At 38.3% G+C, this 13,867-nt stretch overlaps 1 protein-coding gene and 2 pseudogenes across 1 annotated transcript in view; all 3 read left to right on the top strand.

Moving 5' to 3' along the window:
- Positions 1-13,867, top strand: part of LOC134754442 (uncharacterized) — a 47,500-nt gene that overhangs the window by 11,810 nt on the left and 21,823 nt on the right. The gene's annotated exons all lie outside the window — the stretch shown is intronic.
- Positions 7,886-8,950, top strand: LOC134754037 (clavesin-1-like; annotated as a pseudogene).
- LOC134753831 (uncharacterized) lies at positions 10,490-11,146 on the top strand (annotated as a pseudogene).

The raw sequence follows: 13,867 nt of genomic DNA, 5'->3' as shown, positions 1-13,867 counted from the left end.
CTCGGCCTTTTATAGACACGCCCGCCTTCCCGTCCGCAGTTCTCTTTTATTTGTTTTGACCAAAAAGTTTTTGGCGAAACCCTTTTCAGTCCGGTTCAGAGATATGCAGCGATACGGGATCGGTTTCTTTAGGTTCACCGCCCGACTTAGTCTGCCGAACCACTTGTAGCACATTCATCATTTAGAAAGCTAAACAACATTAAGAAGAGCTGGTCGTTGTTCAAGGTCGCGGGAATGATTCTGATGCGCGGGCGCTGGGGCTGGGAGTAAACAAACGAGTCCAGCTCCCGGATTCCCGTCGATCCCTGGCACTCACTAAATGCCACCAACCTTCTGAACTTAGCAATGAACTTCCTGCACTCTTTGATTGTCTCCTTGATATGTTTACTAACATTAATCAAATCTATATTTAATTTGGTAATAACCTGGGTTTATAGCCGACTTGGATGACTATAATTGAGCTGTTGTAGCGCTATTACTTACATTATCACCCGATTAATACTATACATTTTATAAATAAGTAAAAATCGTAGACTCTGGCTATCAGTTTTATTTGCCACACTGTTATGACCCGGTGTTATCTGCACAAATGACCCTTCGAAGCGAATTAAATATGGATAGGTAGTAGGTAAAATCCTCCCTTGTCACTATCAAGTCCGAGTTTAAGAATATCGGGCTAGAGATAAAGATGCGTACTGAACTTAAACGTAATGAAAACGTAACTTAAGAAAATGATTTCTCAGGCTATACAGTGTAGGAACACTGCAATTGGCACCACAACTCTTTTAGATGCACATTTTACGGAACGGTGGATGGGCACAAATGGTCTAATTTACTGCAATGGTGCTGTGCTACCATGCACGTTCACCTCATTTAACGCCCGTGGGTTTTTTTTTCAATGGCGTTGTAGGAACCACAGAGGTTACAACTGACACTGGACGCTTCTTGGCGATTAAAAGGTATTATGTCAACAGACGTAAGTTTGACTGTTAGAAAAATCGATTATGTTTCATGCAAATATAATATTTATGTTTCTTTATTATTTATTAATCAAGTGTTGTTAATCTCAACAAATTCGGTTAAATAAAGTTTGCTGGTTTGGTTTGATTGTGAAACCACATTGGTCGCAGTGATACATAGGCTCTGGAGCCTTACATAGCCCCTAGAAAAAGAAGAAGAAGAAACCACATTGGTGACCGCGACTAAAATGTCGATGTCGAACAATAACGATAACAATACTAATAGTGTTCTGACGGCACCTCCGGCAGGGCAAGCTGAGAATCTACCACCAACCAGTGTAATTCCAACGACAGGTGTTTTTCGAGTCGGCATACGTGTTCCGTTTTGGCCCGAAAAGCCGGTAGTATGGTTCGCACAACTCGAAAGTCAATTTACTTTATCCGGAATCACCAGCGATACAACTAAATTCTATCCCGTAATTAGAAAGCTCGACCCCCAGTTTGCGATTGAAGTTAAAGATATAATATTATCGCCACCCGAAGCAAATAAGTATGATAAACTGAAGACGGAATTAATTAGATGATTATCAGTCTCTCAGAAGCAAAAAATTAGACAACTAATGCTACACGAAGAACTCGGCGATCGCAAGCCTACACAATTTCTGAGACATTTACAAAGTTTAGCTGGACCATCAGTTCCTGATGACTTCTTACGTCAAGTCTGGTCTGGCCGTCTACCCAATAATGTACAAACTATTGTGGCGTCGCAGCCAAGACTTCCTCTCGATGACATATTTGACATAGCAGAGTTAGCCGATCGAATCCAAGAGCTGGCACCAAGTGAAGGTCGCGGGAATTCGGTGGATGCGAGCGGCACAGTATCGGTCGGAGTGGCGAGCCTTGGGGGAGGCCTATGTCCAGCAGTGGACGTCTATCGGCTGACATGATGATGATGATGTTACGAAGCCTATTATTGGTGTTGATTTTTTGATATTTTACAATTTGCTCGTCGACTGCCGCAATCAAAAACTTTCATATTCATATTCATTTAATCCATTGTTATCATGTTCATCAGTACATTAAGGTCTTACATTTTAGTCTTAGTAGGTACATGATACCTTGCTAGGGCATACACTATAGGACATGTTACTTAACAACTAAACTTAATAACTAAATAAATTACAATTAAGTACAATAATTATCATGCAGCACTAGGTTTAAACTTAATTTAAACATAAGAGCAATTTGATAGGTTGTTTTATAATTATATAAGTCGTGCATGTCAATTTGTTTTATATTAGAAAAGTAATAATAATAATAAATTTATTCTAATCCAGTATATTATGTCATGTTCGCTAAATATTGATCCCCAAAAAATTCATCTATGGTGTAATAACATTTCTCGATAAGTATCTTCCTTAATTTATTTTTAAATAACTTGATGTCGCTTAATTGTTTAATAGTTTCGGGGATTTTATTCATTATTTGGACACATCGATAGAAGGGACCATTTTTAACTATGGCAAAACTACTTCTCTCTTTACTGACGCACAGCAAGTCAGCTTGGCTGAAGTTAAGTATATCGTCGATTTGCACGACCTTGATGACTAACGACTCCATGTATACACTGCTTCTGCGCGACTTCCCGGATATCACTCGCCCCGCCGGTAAGCTAGGTACCCCTAAGAACGATACAGTGCATCATATAAGGACAACACCTGGACCCCCGGTCTCCAGCCGCCCGCGACGTCTGGATCCTGAACGCTTAAAGATTGCTAAAAAAGAATTCGATGACATGCTGCAGAAAGGCACGCTCGCAGTTCAGAGAGTCCATGGTCCTCACCTTTGAGCGCTACTACGCACACAGACTATAGGGCGCTTAATGCTCGAACTATACCCGACCAGTACCCTGTTCGTCACATACAAGATTTCGCCATCTGCTAGCAGGCAAAAACATATTTTCCACCACAGATCACAGATTTAATCAAAGCCTACAATCAAATACGCGTATTGACCGGATGTTCGAATTTCCCTTTATGACTTTTGGGTTACGTAATGCAGCTCAAACATTTCAAATGTTCATGGATGAACTCCTTCGCGGATTCGACTTTGCCTACGGTTATCTAGACGACATTTTGATCTCCTCATCCTCAGAAATCGAGCATAAAGAACATCTCAGTCAGCTCTTCAGACGATTTCAAGATTACGGTGTTTTGATCAACACTTCGAAGTGTGTTTTTGAACAATCGGAGGTAACCTTCCTAGGATATAGCGTCTCAGCAAAGGGCATACGTCCATTGGAGTCGAAGGTGCAAGCTATTAACGACTTCCAAGCACCGCAAACCGTTAAGGAATTACGAAGGTATTTGGGTATGCTTAATTTTTATAGGCGATTTGTTCCAGGAGCAGCTAAAATATTGGCACCACTTACCGCCTTGCTCGCTGGAGATCCGAAAGCATCAACACCTAGATGGACCCCAGCACTGCGTGAGACATTCCAACTGAGTAAGCCACATTTATCAAAGGCTACTTTATTGGCTCACCCAGACTCTGACGCAGAACTGGCTCTAAAAACGGATGCATCAGATGTCGTAATGGGAGCTGTACTTCAACAACGCAAAAATGGCTTGTGGGAACCTTTGGCTTTCTTCTCCAAGAAGCTGAATTCAGCTCAACAAAAATATAGCCCATACGATCGAGAGTTACTCACGATATAAATAAATAAATAATATAGGAAAAATAAATAGTATAGGATATATGAAGCCATGAAGTATTTCCGATATATGGTAGAAGCCCGCTCATTTACAATCCTAACTGATCACAAACCACTAACGTTTGCCTTCATGACAAACCGCGACATGTGCTTACCAAGACAATTCAGGTACTTGGATTTTATATCCCAATTTTCAACAGATATCCGATTTGTGTCTGGGAAGGAAAACATAGTGGCTGACGCTCTCTCCAGAATCGAGGAGCTTACTACATTCTTAGATTATCAAGCCCTCGCGGAAGCCCAGACTAGCGACACTGAACTGTCGGAGCTTCTACAAGGTGGATCTTCACTTCAGCTGCAAAAGATTACAGCCCCTGTCTCAGATGCACAAATTTACTGTGACGTTTCTACATCGAAATGAAGACCATTTGTTACATTAGCGTTTCGCCGACAAATTTTCGACTCACTTCATAACCTTAGTCATTCTGGAGCAAAGGCAACTAGTCGCTTGCTGACTCAAAGGTTTGTTTGGCCTGGTTTAAAAAAAGATTGTATGCAGTGGGCAAAAGAATGCCATTAATGCCAACAATGTCAGCGTAGCAAGGTCACTAGACACCAGGGCTCGGAAACCGGTCTCAATGCTCAAACCGTTATCGCTCATACGCTTGAGAACGAAAAAGATTTCGTTTCTGTTTGCGGTTACCGGTTAAAGAACTGTTCTTTTGAGATAACTGTTTACACCAATTCGTTCTCATTTCGTTCTTGAGTTCCCATTTCGTTCGAAATAAACCGGTTAAATTGAAAATGTCGCAGCAAGTTAAAACGAGTTTTATTATTTGTAACTGGCAGTCCGGCAGAATATCAATGCTTTGCTCGAAAAAGCGAAGCGTATTGCTGAGTAGGAATCCTTTTGCTGTGACGAACACAGCGTGCTCTGCATTGAATATTATTTTTTGTGTTCAATATCTGTTAATAATTGTATGTTTGTTAGTTTTTTCCTGTATGTTAACAATTTTTTTTTTATTCTTTGGGGGCGCAGATTTAAAAAAAATATTACTATTTTGAAATCGTTTTAGTTTGCCGGCCGCGATTAAATACCTAAATACATAATGAGAACTAGAGTTTTTACATGTGTTTATACTTATACATACTAATCATACTATAAGTATATAATTGTAATAAAATAACATTTATATATTTAGAAGACGTTAACCCTTGGAGTTAATAAGTATGTGCATAGTGTAACATAGATAATGTTATTTAATATTTAATTTTTAAGTAAATACAATTGTTTGACGTCATAAAGAGATTGTAAAATCCTATTATGAAAATAAACGATATGATATGATGATATGATAGGTTTGCCAACAGGTGCAATACAAAAAATACTTATAAATGACGAGTTATAAAAAAAGATTGCTCGAGTATTCACCCAATTACAGGCAAACACGGCATGCATGTAACAGAAATGTTGTTTACATGTTTTTTTTTAAAATCCTAAGTACTAAATATAAATCAAAGTATGCTGATATTAGGTAGTGAAATACAGAAAATAACTAAGCATAGTAACTAGTGAGATTGATACTATCCGTAGTCAAGATAGTATAACACACAGTGACAGTGTTATAACAGTTTAAATAATTATATTAATTATAGAAAGAAATATTATTAATATTTTTTATTATTTATTGAAAACCAACAAATTTAGTATTCAGTTTTATATTTAGTTTAGGCTATGTGCACTTACAATAGTAAGATTATAAAAGGATGATAAGTAACGTAAAAAAACGAGGTTAAATTTATTTTTACAAACCAAAATCAAAGTATAACCAACATTGAAATTATTAACAAAATTGAATTTTCATCAGACCATAGACTAGTGCGAGCAACATGGGTACTCAAACATCCGAAAAAAAGCCGACACAACTTCAGAAACAAGACCACAAAAAGCATGCAGACAGATTCTGAAAAAAAAAAATGATTTCTTGAAATGCCTCGAAGAAGAAAGACAACCACTTATGACTTTGGCACCAGACGAATTAACACAATTATATCATGATAAGCTAACTACTTACATCCAGACAAGTTTAAAGCATTCACAAAAGAATAGCCACAACACACAGAAAAGCATATTATCGGACACCACAATGCAACTAATAGCGAAGCGAACGGAACTCCAAAATATAAGACCCAAAACAAAAGAAATAAAATCAAAGTTAAGTGACATCTACAAAAAAGTAAGTAAAAGTATAAAAGAAGAGTATAAAAAGCACAGAGTCCAAAATTGAAAATCACCTCTACGCTGACGGAAGTGTGAAAAAAGCCTACAAAGAACTCAGAACACATAAAAACTGGATCCCCGAGTTGCAAATTTCAGATAACAATACTGCACAATCTCGAAATCAGATACTTGAAACTGCTACAACCTATTACAGGTAGTTATAAAGTAGTCAAGAGCAAGAACCACCAAAAGCAGACCTACCAAGAATAAGTGAAGTCCCAGTAATACATGAAATAGTTATAATGATACATATTAAAAACTGGAAAAAGTCCTGGGCCGGATAACATTACAAATGAAATATTAAAAACCGCTGCTCCCTTATTAGTGACACCCTTAGCACATTTATTTAATCTCATCCTTAAATCAGGAACAGCACCCAAACAATGGAAGCAGTCAAACATAATACTTCTGTATAAAAAAGGAAACCCAATGGACATAGAAAATTACAGGCCCATCAGTCTAATCTAATGTCATGCACATACAAAATATTTTCTTCAATCATACTATCCCGAATAAGCGAAGCAATTGACAGGCGCCAACCATGTGAACAAGCTGGATTTAGGAGCGGGTACTCGACCATGGACCATATACAAACTCTGGAACAGGTTATAGAAAAATATCAAGAATACCGAAGACCGTTGTACACAGAATTCATTGATAACGCTAAAGCGTTCGACACAATATCACATTCCTCTATATGGGACGCTCTGAACCAGTGCAAAGTAGATCCTACATACATAAGAATAATAAGACACATTTATGAAAATTGCACCAGTAGAGTCCAATTAGACAGACTAGGACCAGATATACCAATTGACAGAGGCTTCAGGCACGGCGACCCGTTGTTTCCAAAATTATTTTTAGCGGTACTTGAATCAGTAATCGATAGTCTAAACTGGAACAATATAGGAATATACATCAATTGTAAATATATGAACCATCTGCGTTTCGCGGACGATATCATATTAATATCAGAACATTGCGCCCAGCTAGAATACAAACTCTACATAAAGCTAGTGCAAAAGTCGGCCTAAGAATGAACTTTCAAAAAACAAAACTAATGACCAACATGCAGCATTCAAAAGGACATAACCGTTGATGGGACGCTACTAGAGTATGAAGACAGCTATATCTACATAGGTAAGCAGATATCATTTAGCAGTCAACGAAACGAAGAGGAAGTAGACGGACGTCTTGAAAAGTAATATGAATATGAAAATCAAGAAAAAAGTTATGGATATGTGTATTTTGCCTTCACTGACCTATGCAAGTCAAACCTGGCTGTTCACTGCAAAAATTAAATCTAAAATAACTACATGCCAGAGAGCAATGGAGAGAAGCTTGCTAAACATAAAAACAGTCCAAAAAATACCCCATATAAATATAAGGGCTGTAACACAACTTATAGACGCTCTCAAGCACGCAAAAACACAAAAATGGAGATGGGCAGGACATGTTGCCAGACTGTCTGACTCGCGCTGGACCTTGCTAGTTACCACCTGGAAAGGACCTGCAGGCAAAAGACGCTCCGGGACCAAATAGCCGCTGGACTGATGACATAAATAAAACAGTCAGTACAAACTGGAGATATATAGCTGCACATAGGGATAGATGGAAGTCCTTGGAGGAGGCCTACACCCGATGAGGGGTTCTTGTCCACAAACTTTTTTTTTTTATAGATTATAATATCAAATTACTTAATAATATATGTGAAAAATATACTTATTTAAATTGACATACTAAATAAATTATATAAATGCTTTACTGTAACAAAACTGACTTATTTAATGTAATTAACTTGGACTCGAAATAAAAGGCTTTTTTATTTTATAAGTAACGTATGTATTCAATACATACATATAAGATAATAGAATATGTATTGTAAATTGTACGAGTATGTATATCCTGGCGTTGGAGGAGGAGTCATCTCTAGGTAAGGCGGCCAGGCGGACGCCCTATTATAGTTTGTACTTAATAAAATTGTCTGTGATATTTTGTGCCAGCCAGCGTAACTACTCGTAATAACCATGAAGTCACAGTCTGAACTCCTGGAGCAGCCAGCCGGCGAGATGTGGAAGAAGATCAGGGAAGAGCTAAAGGAAGATTTGGAGACTTGTGACAGGGACGCGGCCCTCATCAGGGATTGGCTGAAGAAGCAGCCGCACTTGGCTGACGACTGGGATTACCAATGCCTTCTCAATTTTCTTCGCGGTAGCCGCTACTCGCTAGAGAAGTGCAAGCAAAAGCTGGATATGTACTTAAAGAGCTGCTTGCCCTGAATTCTTCACTGAGCGGGAGATCACTAAGCCAGTCCTAAAGGACGTATTCATGACCAAAATACAAGATCCGCCTCTGCCCGGGATCACTCCGAATGGAAGAAGAGTCACAGTAATCCGAGGCACCCATCCCAATCTCGATTCAAAGCAGATCACCGACGTGTTGAAACTGGCGCTGATGATCGGTGACGTCCGACTCACGGAAGAAAAGGTTGGGGTTGCTGGAGACGTGTACATCATAAACGCTACGGTCCTGGGACCTAGTCTCTTAGCTAAGCTGTCTCCTAGCGTCATTAAGAAGTTCTTGATTTGTGTCTAAGAAGCCTATCCAGTTAAATTGAATCAACATCATCAACACATCGTCAATCGTTGAACGCTTTGTCAACTTTATCAAACCTTTCCTCAAAGAGAAAATCAGGAAAAGAATTTACGTCCACTAAGGCATGAAAGAGCTGAGCTAACACATCCCTCTGGAGATGCTGCCAGGTGAGTACGGCGGCAAAAGTCCCAGCATTGACGTTCTACATAAACAATGGCGACTGAAGTTAGAAGAGTACCGCGACTGGTTCGCTGCGCAAGTCAGTGAAACCCAACGAGGCGCTCCGGCCGGGTCGGCCGACCAACTACGATGAACTCTTCGGCATCGATGGCTCCTTCAGACAGTTGTCTATCGATTAAGCTTAACCAGACCGCTTAGCATGACTTGCATTGTCGCGCGCGACTCCATGTGACTAGCTTGACTTCAGGTATGGAGTCGCGCGTGAGTTGCTTATGTTATTCAATCGTTGTGTCGATGCGGGAATTTATCCGGACATATTAAAGTTAGTTAAAATACAACCAGTATACAAAGGCAAAGGCGAAATGAATGAGCCCAAAAACTTTCGTCCAATATCTCTGATCCCAATAATATCAAAGATTTTTGAACACATGCTGAGTTCTAAAGTAATGAGGCATATCACCTGTAATATAACCATAAAATGGTCACCCTACGAATGCAGTGCGGCTTTGAGTTTTAAGTCGTTTTAGGAGTGTATATGTGATATTTTACTGGAATGAGTGATACTTTGGTGGAGTTATTGTACCTATTTAGCAGCATTTCATCATTAGGCTACATATCTTATAAGATGAATGATTGATAGGGTCATGAAAACAAAATCACATATTATTATTCTTATGATTTAATTAGTCCTTTAAATTCAAAATCACAAATGGGGAATCTAGCATAACAAAATTAATTGGTATACTTATGCTTATTTCATAAACATTCATAATACATTTCATACTGTATCCAGGCCTTATGTACGTGATAACGTAATGAAATTCGGGAACCGAGCTGCAAAATCGACACATACAATGCCTTTTTAACGCATTAACTATTAATTTTTTACATTCAAAAGGACAACCGTTGATGGGACGCTACTAGAGTATGAAGACAGCTATATCTACATAGGTAAGCAGATATCATTTAGCAGTCAACGAAACGAAGAGGAAGTAGACGGACGTCTTGAAAAGTAATATGAATATGAAAATCAAGAAAAAAGTTATGGATATGTGTATTTTGCCTTCACTGACCTATGCAAGTCAAACCTGGCTGTTCACTGCAAAAATTAAATCTAAAATAAGTACATGCCAGAGAGCAATGGAGAGAAGCTTGCTAAACATAAAAAGAGTCCAAAAAATACCCCATATAAATATAAGGGCTGTAACACAACTTATAGACGCTCTCAAGCACGCAAAAACACAAAAATGGAGATGGGCAGGACATGTTGCTAGACTGTCTGACTCGCGCTGGACCTTGCTAGTTACCACCTGGAAAGGACCTGCAGGCAAAAGACGCTCCGGGACCAAATAGCCGCTGGACTGATGACATAAATAAAACAGTCGGTACAAACTGGAGATATATAGCTGCAAATAGGGATAGATGGAAGTCCTTGGAGGAGGCCTTCACCCGATGAGGGGTTCTTGTCCACAAACTTATTTTTTTTTATAGATTATAATATCAAATTACTTAATAATATATGTGAAAAATTGACTTATTTAAATTGACATACTAAATAAATTATATAAATGCTTTACTGTAACAAAACTGACTTATTTAATGTAATTAACTTGGACTCGAAATAAAAGGCTTTTTTATTTTATAAGTAACGTATGTATTCAATACATACATATAAGATAATAGAATATGTATTGTACATTGTACGAGTATGTATATCCTGGCGTTGGAGGAGGAGTCATCTCTATGTAAGGCGGCCAGGCGGATGCCCTATTATAGTTTGTACTTAATAAAATTGTCTGTGATATTTTGTGCCAGCCAGCGTAACTACTCGTAATAACCATGAAGTCAAAGTCTGAACTCCTGGAGCAGCCAGCCGGCGAGATGTGGAAGAAGATCAGGGAAGAGCTAAAGGAAGATTTGGAGACTTGTGACAGGGACGCGGCCCTCATCAGGGATTGGCTGAAGAAGCAGCCGCACTTGGCTGACGACTGGGATTACCAATGCCTTCTCAATTTTCTTCGCGGTAGCCGCTACTCGCTAGAGAAGTGCAAGCAAAAGCTGGATATGTACTTAAAGAGCTGCTTGCCCTGAATTCTTCACTGAGCGGGAGATCACTAAGCCAGTCCTAAAGGACGTATTCATGACCAAAATACAAGTGCCCCCTCTGCCCGGGATCACTCCGAATGGAAGAAGAGTCACAGTAATCCGAGGCACCCATCCCAATCTCGATTCAAAGCAGATCACCGACGTGTTGAAACTGGCGCTGATGATCGGTGACGTCCGACTCACGGAAGAAAAGGTTGGGGTTGCTAGAGACGTGTACATCATAAACGCCACGGTCCTGGGACCTAGTCTCTTAGCTAAGCTGTCTCCTAGCGTCATTAAGAAGGTCTTGATTTGTGTCTAAGAAGCCTATCCAGTTAACGCCTATCGTTGAACGCTTTGTCAACTTTATCAAACCTTTCCTCAAAGAGAAAATCAGGAAAAGAATTTACGTCCACTAAGGCATGAAAGAGCTGAGCTAACACATCCCTCTGGAGATGCTGCCAGAAAAAAAAAAGGAATTGAAGATGACAGCGACGAGAAAACCTGAAAATATAAGTAAATGTAGAAATAAGATGTGCCAATGCAGATAACCTCGTCGCTCAAGCCATAGGTACAGTCAACACAAAATAAAGAAGAAAATTAGAAAATCAAGGTGGAACAGTCAACAATTATGAAGGTCAAGAAGGTGAAATGTTAAGAAAAAGATTGAGAAGTAGAAATATGAGTTTAAATAATGAAGGTCGAGAAGGTGATACGTTAATAAAAAGAAAGAGAAGTAGAAATATAGAAGGGTGTTCGAGAAGGCGATGTTCGTTTGAGAAGATTGAGTATTTAAATATATGATGTCTAATAAGAATGGCAATGGTATTCAAATTTGAGAACGTCACTCCTTAGAAATTGTCTAACAAGAAAGTCATGTCATAAATAATGTGTGTTTAAATTAATTAATAAATATGTTGTTATAATGAAGATGCCTTCCCATTCATTCAGTAAGCTCCAAGGACCTCCTGTAATGTAACTATTTACAGGTTAAATGATTCGCGATAAATACATATGTATTAGTATCTATCAAATGTGGAGCTTTCATCTGAATTTACAAGATTTTCATAGTCATAAAAATGTTTAGCGATGGAACGGTCTCGACGGACTGAGTCAGAGTTGAGACGGGTTGAGTCACTGGAGCGGGACGCGGAAAGCGCCCGACCCACTTCTCCCAGGTACGAATATAACCGAATATTTTGCCACCTGCGCGCACGCATCGGGGACACGGTACTGATGCGCGCATAAGTATTAATGCGTCGTGTCGAGGAAATGGTCAAAAATCCCTCAACACTTAAGAATAAAAAAAATCAGATCACCCTCTTTCTCCCCCCTCTCTTCGGCTTTATTTGCCAATACGACCTGCCAATAATTTCATATTAGCTTCGCAGCCACTTCACCCTTCAATTTACCTATTACTAAGTCACCTTGAGAATTCCTCGCTTTAGTGATATAGCGTAACGCTGTATTAAGAAATGTTTTGCAAAATTTACTGAAGACAGATTTAAACGTTGGCTACACAATTATGAGCTAGCGTGTACTAAAGCAGAAATAGAGATGATTTATGAACGTTCACCTGATATTATGGCACGATTACAATCTCTTGACATTTCACTTACGAATTAACACATGCATAAATAATCACAATTTGCTCAAATATTTTATCTTTCGTTAGTCAAACGGCTCTCATTTACGAGTTAACGATGCGAAAGAAAAAAAAAAGGTATTTTCCTTTCAAGACATTTCCCCAATGAGATTGCATTCCTGAAATTGTTAAGTTTTAGGTTCTATTATTTTTAACCTATATCAACATTCTAAATACATATCTATTTCATAAAGATTACGCCCACCTTACCACCCACTTATGATTTTACGTGAATATCGAAATATTGCAATTGTGGAAGTAATAGGTAAGATATAAAGCGCACAGGGCAATACATACGTGTAATGATTTTTTCTTATCCTCATTCACTTCGTAGATGCACCTGTTAATGCAATTAACACTATCTGCCCACACGCATCCAAATAAGTACATCGTCAGACTAATACACATTCATTCTACTACTCATACTTCTGCAAAGATTTCTATCAAAATAAACGCACTAGCGCACCGCACCACACACTAAAGAACACATTTATTCTAAACTAATAAGCAGTAATAATACTAATAGCAAGCTATGGAGTCGACATTTGCCATAAATGTAAACTCTTATTCATACTCATTTATTTAATTTATCTTAAAATGCCTTTATAGCGGTCGGTCGTGTATATTATCTTAGTAAAATATTTTTCTATTACATTATGAATTCATAACTTCAACTATTTTAACATACAACTATACAAACTACATCGCTGCGAAAGACCTAATGTCATTCTGCTATAGTGTGCTTGAGTTGTGAAGTACAACTCACCCAATTGAAACATACATTTATTTTAAAACATATCAACAGAAATACATATCAATTTCATCAAACGAAATACACTGGAACTTCAAGCTTTATACAGAACTGGATAGAAAACCACGAGGAACTAAAATATGATCCCGGCCGGTCCGGTATACAATGTTTGTGATTTTTCTATCACTCAGCTCAAAAAAGACAATGTCACGAAACATATAAAAAGTGCTCAGCATAAAAAGAAATCTGGAATTGCAAGTGAGTTCTATATAGACCTTTGTTTATTTCTAATCAACTGTAACATCCCTTGAAATAGACTCAGTAATCCTAACTTTCGTAAATTTATGGAAAAGCATATTTGCTGTAATTGCTCATATAAAAAATTACCAGATGAATCTCTTCTAAGAAAATATTATCTGCAAAAAAATTACACCCCAGTCAGGTTATTTTCTTAGGTGACAGTTCCATTCACTTTCGGCTCTATTGCAACAAATGACGTTTAATAAATTAAACTCATATACATAGTAACTATTTAGTAATCTGTTCTCATATTAAATAAAATTAATCATGAGTATGAGTATGAATAAGAGTTTACATTTATGGCAAATGTCGACTCCATAGCTTGCTATTAGTCTCACTATAAGCGGGCCGACATTTT

This window comes from Cydia strobilella, chromosome Z (assembly GCF_947568885.1).
Source record: "Cydia strobilella chromosome Z, ilCydStro3.1, whole genome shotgun sequence".
NCBI lineage: Eukaryota > Metazoa > Arthropoda > Insecta > Lepidoptera > Tortricidae > Cydia > Cydia strobilella.
This window is presented reverse-complemented; position numbering and strand designations above follow the sequence as displayed.